The sequence below is a fragment of the Equus asinus genome, chromosome 23 (assembly GCF_041296235.1).
Source record: "Equus asinus isolate D_3611 breed Donkey chromosome 23, EquAss-T2T_v2, whole genome shotgun sequence".
In the NCBI taxonomy this organism is placed as follows: domain Eukaryota; kingdom Metazoa; phylum Chordata; class Mammalia; order Perissodactyla; family Equidae; genus Equus; species Equus asinus.
The window spans coordinates 51,876,004-51,890,559 of record NC_091812.1 but is presented as its reverse complement, the minus strand read 5'-3'; the positions used below and the strand labels follow the sequence as shown (position 1 = coordinate 51,890,559).

At 40.1% G+C, this 14,556-nt stretch overlaps 1 long non-coding RNA gene across 1 annotated transcript in view; it reads left to right on the top strand.

The window, feature by feature from the left end:
• The window catches only part of LOC139041716 (uncharacterized), a 46,396-nt gene extending 36,063 nt beyond the window's left edge, over window positions 1–10,333 (top strand). The window contains exon 3 of the long non-coding RNA XR_011497449.1: window positions 10,187–10,333. This is a non-coding gene — a long non-coding RNA (uncharacterized lncRNA). The remainder of the gene's footprint in view (window positions 1–10,186) is intronic.
• Window positions 10,334–14,556: the final 4,223 nt, after the last annotated feature.

Genomic DNA, 14,556 nt, shown 5'->3' with positions numbered 1-14,556 from the left:
CCATTCCCTCCCTGCTTGGGCCTTGATGAACATCGGAGCATCAGAATGGAAATGATGAGATGACAAAATAGGGTTACAAAAATTGTGGTACATTTTAAATACTCAAATTGAACAAATTAACATTTTTAACATTGAGAAAGTACAATGCAGTGTAATTATGATATTGACATCATACTTATAATATTTACAGAAAATATCAGTACAGGTTGTGTAAGCAACCTTGCAAATGAGTGACAGGACTAGATTTAAGTCACGTGATTAAAGTTGTCACGGTGTATCTTTGTGACTGTATGTATAGTCTCATTTGAATAGGGGGCCAAAGATCTAAATCTGAGGCCCTGGATTTCCTGCCCCAACCCCCAACCCCTTTCTGTGATAGGTCATGGTCTAAATTTTAGACAAAATTTCAAAATGGGACCCAGTTTTGCTTCAGCAAGATGATGATTGCTGGCATCCAGCGTTAGTCTTATAAATAGATTTAAAAGCAAGTGCCTATGTTGTATTATTACAGTGTGCCTTTGGGCAGACAAGGGTTCAAATTTTGGCTTTGCAATTTTCTCCCTGGGTAACCTTGGTCAAGTCATTTCCCTTCCTCTGAGCCTCTATCTCCTCAACTGTAAAATGGGTTTATGTACCTGGATCTTTGTTTTTTTTTTTTTTTTTTTGATTGGCACCTGAGCTAACAACTGTTGCCAATCTTTTTTTTTTTCTACTTTTTCTCCCCAAATCCCCCCAGTAAATAGTTGCATATTTTAGTTGTGGGTCCTTCTAGTTGTGGTGTGTGGGACGCTGCCTCAGCATGGCCTGACGAGTGGTGACATGTCCACGCCCAGGATCCAAACCCCTGAAACCCTGGGCCGCGGAAGCGGAACATGTGAGCTTCACCACTCAGCCATGGGGCCAGCCCCTGTACCTGGATCTTAATAAGAGTTTTTAAAATTGAGTGTTATGGTTATTTTTATGTATGTCTTCTTTATTCTCCTAGACTGTAAGCTCCATGAGGACATGAATCATGACATTCCTTTTTTAATGACATTTTTTTTTATGGACCATGCATTTCATACTTGTTATTCATTGAAGCCTCATGGCAAGCTTATGATGTCGGCCCTACCTCTTCACTGAGGCTCTGAAAGGTTAAGTTGGTTGCCTGCTAGTGATGGATTTAAATCTACATTTGTTTGTCTGGGTTCTTTTTACCAGACTGATGCTTCTTCTGGTTGTGCTCAGCATTTGTTTGTTTAATGTATATGATGATCTTACTTCCACTAAATGGATCTTTCACGGACCTACCTGAAATTCCTACCCCCCGATTTCTCTCCTGAAAATAATAAGGCCTCTGTGGCGTAGAGTTACCAACCACAAGCAGGTGTATTTCCAGATTAGCTCAGACAGAGGGCTGAAGCCCTAGGAAAAGGAGCCCAGGGCTTGCAAAACTTTTATGGAGTGAGAGGATTATGGGAAGTCTGGTGCGGGGGGCACCTCTGGGAGGTCAGGTTTCAGTACTGGGCCACAGCGTGGTAGGAGGAGCGTGTGGATGGGAGATGAATGAAAGATGGCATGAAGGCACGAGGTATGTGACAAAGGAAGGAGAGAGAAGGGACAGAAGGATGCAGGCAGACACTTGGTGACAACAAGGCACCTGGGAAAAAGGGCATCAAAATGTGATCGGCTTTGAGGGTAGAAACTTGGATGATCTTTTTTCTTTTTAAATTTCTCTACGGTTCTGTATTATCCAAAATTTTTGCAATGAGCAGGGAAGTTTTAGTAATGAAAAAAACACCCCACCTGATAAGCTTTATTTTAAAAAACAACATCTCTACCTTTTCCCTCTACAGGTTTGTAGTATAGAATCATAGATTTTTTTGAGCTTGGGGGAGCTTTGAAAATACTCTGGTCCAAATCTTCTCTCCCTTGTCCATAATAATCAACCACATACCTTCCTGCCTACTGTATACAGGGCACTTTGCCAAACACAAGGTAATATCAGGAAGCATAAAATAGGACTGGGGCTCTTATCTCCACTTCCCAGGAAGAGGAAGAGGAAAATTATAATATCAAGAGGAAAATTATAGTAGAAGGTAACAGATGCCAGGTGTCCACCATCATGTGAGGGATGGGTAGGAAGTGCTGGAAGGGCTGTTAACTCCTTTAAGGGCATTTATAAGACAACTCTTCATACTCTTCTATGAGTTAAAGATACTCTTTGTATTTTTAAGCCTGATTCTTAGGAATAGGGAAGAAAGCTAAGATTCAAACAGTTAGGTGTGATATTTTTCAAAATTCTAGTCAGCACTGTATTTTGTAAATATCCTCTCCAATATTTGCATGTAACAGTTTTTTGTCCTAGCCTCAAGCTCAACTTGAAGATTAATTGATGCTTATTACTTTTTCTTTAACTCAGGGATTACTTAAAACAAGAGAATGGAAGTTTACCAATGCTATCTTCAGAGAAGGAGAAAAAAATCCAAGCATTGCAACTTACAAGATGTGACTTTAATAATAATTACGACTGTTTATTGAGTGTCTACCTCGTCCTGGGCACTTTACTTATATTATCTCAACCCACATGGCAATCCTATGAGGTTGATGTTATTCTTTCCATTGTACAATTACAGAAAATATCATTCACAGGAGTTTAGTAATTCTTCCCAAGTTTCATGCATATAAACACAAACAAGAGATTTGGACTAGATCTGCCTGATTTGGGGTCCATGATCTTAACTACTTCTCTATAGCCCTTACTTGGACACGTTTTTCTCACCTCTCTGAGCCTTAGGTTTGTTGTGAGGAGGAAATCAATAAAAAGCATTTAGTGGGTCCTTAGTAGATGTTGCTTCTGCTTCAGGCAAAAGCTAAAAGCTGCAGGAATGGCACTGAGCAACTGTCTCTCAGGTAAAAATGGAATTGAACTTCAAGTCCTCATCTCAAATTTTCGGATTTTCTGGGAATTGGCCAACAGAGACAAGAAAACTTGCAGTATTAAAAATATGTGTGCTTATCCTAACAAGAGCAAGGAGACAGAAGAATTCCATTTCAAATGATTTCTCTAGTAGTTAAAAGAGGCAATACATCAAAAATAAAAAATTAAGAACTAAACAGTTTTTTTTTTTTTTATCATGGCCATTGGGATGGAAATACAATCAGCTGCTGTCCTTTGCCTGCCTGACTACCAGCAAGTGTGCAGACCTGCTAAATGTAAATTGAACACCCTGGTCCTCAGAACCAGGGCTGGCTTCGTGGACAAGTAACCCAGGCAGTTGCACAGGGCCACATGCTTAGAAGGGCCCCGTGCTTGCATAAACGCTCTGCTCTCACTGTCCTGAAATCCCTAGTAATTTTTGAACAAGGCACCTATGTTTTCTCTTTGTACTTGGCCCGGGAAATTATGTAGCCAGTCCAGCTTGGGACCTGTGGTGGCTCCCAGCTCACCTCATTGAAATGCCCTCAGTCCAATGAACACACTCCCAGGAGATGGCTTGGAATCCTGCTTTAGCAGATTTCCTTTTTCCCTTTGTTTTTGTTCGCAAGCAATCACTCACTCATTCTTTGGGGTTGTGTATAATGCATGCTATGAAAAAGCTCTAGGTGTGTAAGGATGAAAGTAATACAGTAAAAAGGGGCCTGGATGGTTTTCTTAAGAGGGAAAAAATAACAGCATAGTGGCCAAAATGAATGTGTTGAGGACAATAATACTTTGGAATGACTTCTTCAGAGGAAAGTTTTGAATTTCTGCTTACGAGTCACTTTGGGTGGGGTCTGGATATCTGTATTTTCTTAAAACACCCCAGGGAACCACTGAGTTAAAAACGTGCTGAAAGAAGTGGACACTTGTGGTCAGCACTGATAGAATGTCTCCCAAAAACCCCCTAGAGGATTTGTACGTGATCAGCTTTGTAGTACTCCCTGGGCAACTAGAGCTGCATGTAGTAGGTACTTAGCCAACTTTTATTGAGGGAGGAAAGATGAAACATGACTTTAATTCCTTTGTTAAAGGACATTGTAAACACAATCAACACCTAAGCTTTTTGGCCTTTTTTTAAAAAAAAATTTTTGCTGACCCCTGGACAAATGATTGTAAAATTCCCTTTAAAAAAAATTCCAAGTAGGGGCCGGCCCTGTGGCCGAGTGGTTAAGTTCGCGCACTCCACTTCGGCGGCCCAGGGTTTTGCCAGTTTGGATCCTGGGCGCGGACATGGCACTACTCATCAGGCCACGTTGAGGCAGTGTCCCACATGCCACAACTAGTAGGACCCATGACTAAAATATACAACTATGTACTTGTGGGATTTGGGGAGAAAAAGCAGGAAAAAAAAAAAAAAGCAACAGTTGTTAGCTCTAGTGCCAATCTTTAAAAAAAAATTCCACGTATAATAGCATAAAATAAATAAATCTAACAAAAATGTTACAAGATATCCACACTAAAAACTATATAATATTTCCTGAAAAAATTAAAGGGCTAAATAAATGAAAGCTATACAATGTTTATGGATTAGAAGACTGTATATTGTCAACATGTCAATTATTCCTAAGTTAACCCGTAACTTCAATGCAATTCCACTTCAAATCTCAACAGGCTTTTTGGGGTAGAAATTAGCAAAGTGATACTAAAATGTATAGGGAAATGCAAAGCATCTAGAATGGCCAAGACAATTTTGAGAAAAGATTGAGAAAGAAGAACATAGTTGGAGGAGTCACATTACCTAATTTCAAGACATACTATAAAACTTCAGCAATTGAGACACTGTGATATGGGTTAAAGGACAGACAAACAGATGACGGGACTAGAGTAGAGTCTGCAAATAGACCAACATGTACACAATCAACTGATTTACAAGAAAGATACCAAGGTGATTCAATGGGAAAAGGATCACGTTTTCCATAAATTGGTCTGGATCAATTGTGTAATCAACTTTACCCCATCACTTACCACACCAAAAAATGAATTTGAAATGGATCTGAAAATGATCATAGACCTAAACATAAAAGCTAAAACTATAAAACCTTTCAAAGCTATGTAACCTTGGGTTAGACAAAGATTCTTAATAGGACGTAGAAAAGAACTAACCATAAAAGAAAAACATGATAAATTGACCTAATCAAAATTTAAAACTTCTATTCTTCAAAAGACACCTCTAAGAAAACTCAAAGGCAAGGAGGCACAAAGTGAGAAAAAATATTTATATGTGAAGAATGGTCAGAGAGATGCAATGCTGGCTTTATAGATGGCGGAAGGGGTGACAAGCCAAGGAATGTGGGTGGCCTCTAGAAGTTGGTGTAATCAAGGAAACACATTCTCCCCAAAGTTTCTAGAAGGAAACACAGCCCTGCCAACACTCACGATTTTAGCCCAGTGAGACTCATATCGGACTTGTAACCTACAGAACTGTAAGATAATAAATTTGTGTTGTTTTAAGCCACTAAGTTTGTGGTAATTGTTACAGCAGCAATAGGAGACTAATACAATTCCTTAGGATTTTCTGTGTAAGCAATCATGTTGTCTCTGCATAAAGAAAATTTCACTTCTTCCTTTCTAATCCTTATGACTTTTACTTCTTTGTTTTTCTTTATTACACTGAATAGGAACTCCAGTACAATGTTGAACAGAAAGGGTGAGAGTAGACATCCTCACATCCTAATCTTTGGGGAAAACCTTTAGCTTTTACACCATTTAGTATGAATGGTTGTAGGTTTTTCACAGTTGCCCTTTATTAAATTGAAGAAGTTCCCTTCTTTTCCTGGTTTGCTAAGAATGTTTATTATGGAGGTGTTAAATTTGTCAAATGCTTTTTCTGCAACTATGTGATGAGTATATGACTTTACGTCCTTTACCAATGTGGCGAATTATTTATTGACTTTCAAATCTTGAACCAACTTCACATTTTTGGAATATACCCCTTTTTGTGTATTGATGGATTTGATTTGCTAATATTTTGTTGACAATTTTTGCATGTGTATTATTTATTATTGCACAGCAAATTACCAAAAGCTTAAAGCAACATATATTATCTCACAGTTTCTATGGGTGAGGAGCTGGGTGCAGTTTAACTGGGTCCTCAGCTTAGGGTCTCACAGGCTGCAGTCAAGGTGTTGGCCATGTTGCATTCTCATCTGAAGGCTCAACTAGGGAAGAATTTGCTTCAAAGCTCTTTCAGGTTGTTGGCAGAATTCATTTCCTTGCATTTGTACAATTGAGGGCCCAGGCTGCTTGCTGGTGCTTGTCTGAAGGTTGCTTTCAGTCCTTTGAGAGCACCCTCACTTCCTTGCCATGTGGGCCTCCTGACATAGCCACTTCTTCAAAGTCAGCTAGGGAACATCTCTAGAGTGAGTCTACTAGCAAATCATATTATATAAATGTAATTTGATCACGGGAGTGACATCCATCATTTTTGCTGTATTCTCTTGGTTAGAAGCAAGCCACAGTTCCTACCCACACTCAAGGGGGAGGGGATTATACAAGGGCATGAACGCCAGGAGGTGGAGCTACCTTAGATCTGTCTATACAAGCATCTACATTCATGAGTGATATTGGTTTCATTTTCTTGTCTTACATTGTCTATATCAGTGGTTTTTTTTTTTTTTTTAGATTGGCCCTGGGCTAACATCTGTTGCCAATCTTCCTCTTTTTTTTTTCCTCCCCAAAACCCCAGTAAATACTTGTATATCCTAGTTGTAAGTCCTTCTAGTTCTTCTATGTGGGATGCTGCCACAGCATGGCTTGATGAGCAGTGTGTAGATCCATGCCCAGGACCTGAACCAGTGAACTCCAGGCTGCCCAAGTGGAGCATGTGAACTTAACTACTACACCATCGGGCCGGCCCCAAGTCAGGTTTTGATATTAGAGTTATGCAGATCATTTTTGAAAATGCCTTTTATTTTCCTGTATTTCTTTCCCTCTTTCTCACTTTCAACTGGTTTTCAGAAGCAAATACTGAGTTGAATTGTTGATAGGAACACTTAAGCTTTTGTTAGTGGAATATATGATTTAAAATAAAAATAAAAACAAAAATATATATTGGAGAACAGCATTAATACTTTTTTTTTAAAGATTGGCACCCAAGCTAACATCTGCTGCCAATCTTCTTTTTTTTTTTTTTCTTTTCTCTCTCCCTGAAGCCCCCCAGTACATAGTTGTATATTCTAGTTGTAGGTCCCTCTGGTTGTGCTGTGTGGGACACCGCCTCAGCATGGCCTGATGAGTGGTGCCATGTCTGTGTCCAGGATCCGAAATGGTAAAACCCTGGGCTGCTGAAGCGGAGCGCACGAACTTAACCGCTCTGCCACAGGGCCGGCCCCAATAATTTAATTTTTAACATAAGAGGGGAGTCCTCCTAAAAAGTACTAGTCATCATTCAAGCTTCATTCAAGGGCCTATGGAAGTTTTATTTATGTCTGTGTGGTCTGTCATCCTTCACAATATCCCTAGCTTTTTGATAAGGATTTTAGCAGCATTAAACTTAAATCATTCAAACATGTATAACCAATTTCTTTCAGCTTCTATACAATGACCCACAGATCTAGATCTGTACATTAACAGCTGGTGACAGTAAGGTTCACACAGGTAGTGGCAGGTATGCCATTGAATCTTACTGCACAGTTCTTGTGCATTAAATAATTTAAGAAAAAAGTTTATTTTCTTTTATGCTCACCAGCTCTACACTGGGGTCAAATTGGTCATATGTGAGTCACGAAATGCATGTTAAACCCTTGGATTCAGAAGGGTGACTTATTTGTTAGCCTAAGGCAAAGATTAGGCACTGGACGTTCCTTTGTAACTGAATAAGAATTTAATCTGAAGACGTGCTCATAGTCAAGCAGAGGGTGAGGCTTGAGCTCTGGAGTCAATCAGACCCTGTGAAAACTGTGACCTTGCCTTTGACTAGCTTTGTGACTTTAGGGAAGTTATTTAATAACTCTAAATCCCTAATCTAAATAAGTGCAATAGTAGTATCTATTTCAAAGAGTTGTCATGAGAATTAAATGAGGTAATTCATGCCTAATGCTCAGCACAGATTTTGACACAATAAGCACTTAATACACGTTTCTATTGCTATCACTATCACAATTACTATTTCTGTTACTGTAAAGTGGAAAGAGTATGGGCTTTGGAATCAGACTTGGGCACCACCATTTACAAACCATGTGACCTTGTGCAAGTTAGTTCACTTCTCCGAATTTCTAAAATGAGGAATGGGATAAGTTCTCTCTAGGACTGTCATCTTGCATAGTGCTTGTTGCATAGTAAGCACTTTAAAAAGGTGAGTTTCTTCTTCATCTTTTCTCCGGTATTCTCTTAGAGGCTTCTTGTTCCCTAAAGAACAAATAGTAGTTAAGAGATAGCCAAGGCCACTGTTACAAGATACCCTGAAATAACAGGATAACAAAAGTCTCTCTCCCATATAAGCGGCTAGTATGTAACCTAATATATTGGATGCAGTCTCCGTCCGTGCTGTTGGTCTGCTCCCCTCAACATTACAGCCTTGAGGAAAGAGCTAGAAGGAAAGGAGAGAACTTGTTTCCTTCTTTTGAGGAAATTTTCCAGAAGTCATATGCTTTACTCTGCTCATTAGCCCCTTGGCCAGAACCTAGTTAGTTTGACCACACCTAGCCACTAGGAAACGAGGGGTTATTTTTGGCTGGGCATGATGATGCGGTGGTAGGTGGGGCTATCAGTCTCTGCCAAAAGACGTTTCTAGCTTAATCCCACCAGATGAAATGAGAGGGAGAGGCTGGATTTCCCTCCAAAGTGGAAGAGGTGACTTTCCTAGGGGATCAGAGTAGAAAAAAGACTGTGTTCAATTGTTCAAAAGTTAGAGACTGGTATGCTTAACTGATCTTATGCTTGCGGTATTAACAGGGCTTAACGTGACTGTGGTTACTTTTGTTCCTTTTTTCTTTCCTTTATTACAACTCGCTTGCTAAGGATGATCTAAGTTGCCTGTTACCTTCAACTTTCACTAAGCACAAAGGAAAACAGCCCTTCCTCTGCTCTTTTGTCTCAGGGACAATGAATCGATCAATAAGTAGTTATCAAGCTTCTAGCATTTATTCACTCATTCACACATTCCTTAATTCATTCTCTCACTTAGATTTACTCCATAAGAATCCATTGAGCTTTTATTTTGTACTGGGTTCTGGGAATATTAATGCATCCTATACATGAGCTCAGGCCTCACAGAACTCTCATTTAGTGGTTGAGAAAGACAAATATTGAAAAGACCACAACACAGTGTGGTAGGTGCTAAGAAAGAAGTAAGCCCAGGGTGCTATGCGAGCCACTGGAGAACTGCTACTCAGGGAGGAGGTGGCCCCTGAGTTGAATCCATTGCCATGATGGATGATGTGGCATGCTCGATCGAAACACTCAGAAAACAATGAATGCTCTTTTTGAAATCACATCTCATTAAATCCTTAAGCGTCCTAAGATCTGCCGGCATTTACTGGAGAGGGAGAGCTATGAGGGCTGGAGAAGAGAGCAAAAGCTTTCGGATAAAGTAAGTCTCAGGAAGATTTTGGATAGATTTAAATGGCCTTCTAGAGTGGGAGCCATTTGAACAATGGCACAGCATGTGCTGAGTTTCTGAAGTGAGAAAATGGATGAAACATTGTCATTGTTTCCTTCAAATGTCTCATTCTTTGGTCTTAAGCTAACTGCAGAGTAAATTCCAGGAACTTCTGCCTTGTCCTGGGTGCCTCTCTATCAAATACAGGGTACAGAAATGGACAATGGCAGAGCTATGTTTAATGCCGCTAAGCTTTCCATTCTGAGCTGGCAGCCTCGGTATATAATTTTCTCAGATAGAAAATCTCCCGGCTTGGGATTTTGCCAGAAATTACTTTCCCCCAATTAGATTCTAGTTTGAGGCAATCATTGTTTGAAAATTGTCTCAAATTGAGACCACCTCATAGCCAGTTTTGGAATGAAGATGGGAGAAATTCAACACACCACAGACGGTCCATTCGTCGAGTATGTGATCCAAGAACAGGAAAAAGGCACAACTCTCAGTGTGTCCTGCTTCAGACGTAGAGCGTCAGCAAGTTTCATAACAGGGTGGTCTCAAGCAGCAGATCCTTCTGTTGGCTTAGAAGAAGTCAAATCAAGGCTTCAGAGGAAGCGCAGTTTGACTGTGTCTTAAGAAAACAGATCTGACATGTTCATTGGACGCTTTTCTTTTCCTTCATCATACAGATGTATTCCAGAGAGGCTGGCCAGAAGGTGCAATAGAATTGGCCGTATCCTGGTTCCCCAAACAGTGCTGAGCACCAGCTCTGTGAATGGAGTGTGGAGACGGGGCTGACTGTACCAATTGGTGCTTAAGTGCATGGAGGCTCCTGGCACATGGTGGGTACTCATTATATACTTGAATGAATGAATGAATGAACGTTACTGGACCAGAATATCTCCCTCTCCTCAGCAGGGTGGGCTTGTCTTCTCCCAAACATTTCTCCTTGGGTTCAGTGTGGCCCTTTTGTGATGGCGTACTGCATCCCTCTGGGACTTTTTCCAGATTTCACCTAGAAGCAAATACCAGCAGGTGACACAGGTAAATTCCTTGGAAACCGTGTCCTCTCTGGTCTTTGCTTTCAGGTTTTGTTAGGTGGGACCAGAGCAGCCTTTAGTCTGTGGCTGATTTTGCCCCACACCTGAGGTGATTGCCTTCTGAGTGCTCTTCCTGACACCCCCACACATTAAGAAGTTTTTCCGATGGTTGATGGGAACATAGATTCTTCCTGACACCCCAGATATTAAGAGGTTCTTCCAGTGGTTGGTGAGAACATGGACTCTTCCTGGCCCTGTGTGAGCTGCCTCACATATATTACGTATATTACACAGTAATATATACTTTATGTATAATTTATATATATTCATTAATGTATAATAAATATATATTAAATTCAATATACAAATTAAGTTACATAAATATATACATATAATTTCACATATTATATAAATATGCACAATATAAAATATGTATGTTAACAAATATAAATAATGAATATATAATATGCAAATACATATTTTTGATAAATTAAATACATAGGAAAGTACATTACTTTAAATATACTTTTATTCATATATTTTAATATATGTTTAAAAAGGAACTATATATGATCTTTAATATAATGGATCAAAAACATGTTCAGAAGAAAAAAGACTTGAAAGCAGATACACTAAAATGTTAACAGTGCTGTATTTTCCAAATTTTTACAATCAATATATAATAATTATCAAGTAAAAATATCAAACTCTTTGAAAGTAAGGATTTTAGTAAAGAACCAGCAAAGCTAATCTTTGCCATAAGTCAAGATATTTATTGGGGAACCTATTTTTAATGAACATAATAATAATAATCAGCATCACAAATATAAATAGACTTCTTTTATTTGACAGGCACTATTCTAAGTGTTTTTGTATGTTACTTATTTAATTCTCACACAAACCCTTGAAAATACTAATAATTATGTCTCCTTTGAGGAAACCGAGGCACAGGGAGTCTAAGTCACTCTCCCCAACTACTAAGTGGCCAGGACTTGACCCCAGGAAGGCTGGGTCCAGAATCTGTCCTTACTCACCATGTGATGCAGTCTCGGTCCCTGGAACTATGGGGTTAGAAAGGGCTGGCGAAGATTTGTTGACCAAGCCTGGAGAAAGATCCTGGGTTACTGGAAGACCAAGGCATCAGCAATCAGACTGGGAGGTACTCAATTGCAAGGGAGGGCTCTGTGTCTGAAAAACTCTGGGATCAAGCAGATGGCAGGGTTGTTGCCAGATATGTTATGAGCCAAACAGCCAATGTAATACAGCACAGTTTGAACCCAGAGCAACCTGTTTCGCCTGTGCTTTTCCAGTTCTAGCCAGGCGCTTCCCACCACATGACTGTTGGCCTGACATCTTTGTTTTCTTGCCCCCTACGGACTAGATAGAAGAAGGATGTAGGAGGTGGAGGTGGGCGAGGAGGTCTGGTAGAGATCAGCACACTAGAGCCGAGGTGGCTCATGTTCAGCCGAGCCCCCTCCCAGAGCCCCAGAGACCACACTTTCTAGCAATTCTCAGCAGGGAGAAAAAGGGCTGACAGATTCTGCAGAACATCCACTCAGACAGGGCTGCCCGAACGCTGACACCCTGGGGTTATTATTGCTGTGGGTATATGAGATCACTTAGAATGGAATGCCTCATTATAGGTTTAAACCCAAGCTATAAATCAAACATTTCTCCTTTAATATAAGGAAGTTTCAGATTGTTTTCAAGAACACCTGGTGCAAAGTGAGGTGATCTTGTATGGTAAGGAGGATGAATGACTTAAACCGCATTCCCATAAATTTCTTTAACCTGGAAGGAAGCCTTTAAGGCTATCTGCATACATGGCGTGTCTGATTTTTCCTTGAATAATATGTGAAGTGTTTTACACAGACCAGCACATTCGCAGACTTCTAAAGCCTCCCTTGGATTCTGCCTTGCTTTCTGCATCTCGACAAATGTCGAAAATTATAGAGGACTGCTTTCTTAATTTGACTAAATGTTCTTTTTCTCATCCAGAGATATCTTTTGACATTTATTTCTTCATTCTGCATCCCAAACTTCCAGTTAGCAGAGGTAGAAAAATCAATGTGAATAGCTTAGCGCTGACAAACGAGGCTCCAGTTACCGATACTTACACGCAATATGGCAAAGATTTTCGTCCAGTTAACTCTGTTTTCTATTTTAATGGTGTCTGGCATAGGTGGACCTAGTTATTATTCATAACTATATCTGTAAGCACTGTTTTCCTCTGCTTTTCCTTCCAAATGCTCTACGGATTTTAAAATGAAATTATTTTGAGATGAGAATCAACAACTTTTTACATAAGATTGTTTAGGTTTGCCAAATGAGGACATTTTCATTTTAGATTTCATATTCTCTTTTTGGTTCAAATAATGGAAGACGAGATGGAGGAGCACCCCTCAGCAGACAGTGAAGACCCAAAAAGACTCTCTTAATAAGCCATTAGCATTCTGATGCTCGATTTGATTATATCCACTGATGTGTTAAACCAGTGCTTTTCAAACTTTAATGTACACACGAGTCATCTGAGGATCCTGTGAAAATGAATATTCTGTTTCAGTAAGTCTGGGAGGGGCCCAAGCATCTACAGTTCTCAAGAGCTCTCAGCTGATATGGATATTGCTGGTCCACAAGAAGCAAGACTTAAACTACATTTGTACCAGTTAGGATCCTGGCAGAAACAGATGGCATGCTCAGATTGGAAATTTGAGGAGAGATTAATAAAGGACCAATTTTAAATGTGTGGGCATCATTTGGAAAAGCAGCAAGAGATGGTGCAGTGTCTCTAGGCTAGTAACCCCTGGAAGGTGATGCTAACCCTAGATCTCAAGGAGCGAGGATGGAGAACAACCCGGAGAGGGATGGCTGGACTGACAGCAGCTTTGGCCTTCAATAGGGGGACCCAGCCAACCCGTAGTGACCTCGCAGGGGGAACAGGTAGAGAATGGGAATAAATAGCCCCGCTCACCCTCCTCGTGGCCTCCAGCTCACTGCTGGTGCCTCCTCCTGTTAACCAAATCCCGCCAAAAGCAGTAGGGCAAGGGAGCCTGGTCGATGCCATCCACACGTCAGCTTCCCAGGGCCCCAAGCAAGGTGGAGAAGGGGAAGGTGGAACTGGAAGGGCAGCAGGAAGATATCCAGTTTTACTTGAATTCATAGATACTTTAAACGCACCCACGATTTCATCTTATAATCAATACTATTGGGTATATGGACACAGTTTTTTTATGTACCACTAAGGAAAGAAAATGCTGCCAATTAAACTTCTGATATGTCATTGATTGTAAAATGGATCCTGATTCAAGAGACTAAAATTTGAAAAAATACGTATCTTAGAGGGTGAAATGCAGTATTGTTTTTCTTAAATCCTATCCAAATCAGAGGTAGAAAGACTGGTGTGAAACTCTGCATTCAAGCAATTGGATACAAAGTGAATTTTCCTAAAATCAACATTTTCTCTCTTCTCTCAAAATAATTTAAAATTTAATTCATATATCAGTGAGTCAGGGCAATCCACCAAAAGGAAAATGTAATAATAATAAGTACTGTTTAGCCCCACACATTACTGCCTCTTTGGGTTGTGGGAAAGACTTGTTCTCATGTAGTTTGGAGACCAAGAAGAGAAAAGACTGATAGGATTGATAACAGTACACAAAGCCAGTCCTTTTTCTTTTTTTGGTAAGGAAGATTGTCCCTGAGCTAATATCTGTGCCAATCTTCCTCTATTTTGTATGTGGGGCTCTGCCACAGCATGGTTTGATGAACAGTGTATAGGTCCACACCTGGGATCTGAACCTGCAAACCCTGGGCCACCAAAATGGAGCGTGTGAACTTAACCACTACGCTTGTCCACCAGTGTGCGTTTAAAGTATCTATGAATTCAAGTATGAATCCAGCACTATGTGCTGTCCACCACAAAGCCAGTCTTTGATTCTTACAATGACTTAGGTAAACACGAGTGAAAAAAGAGATGTGTGTAGTGGCAGAAGTTGGGCTACTTTGGGTGAGATTTTATT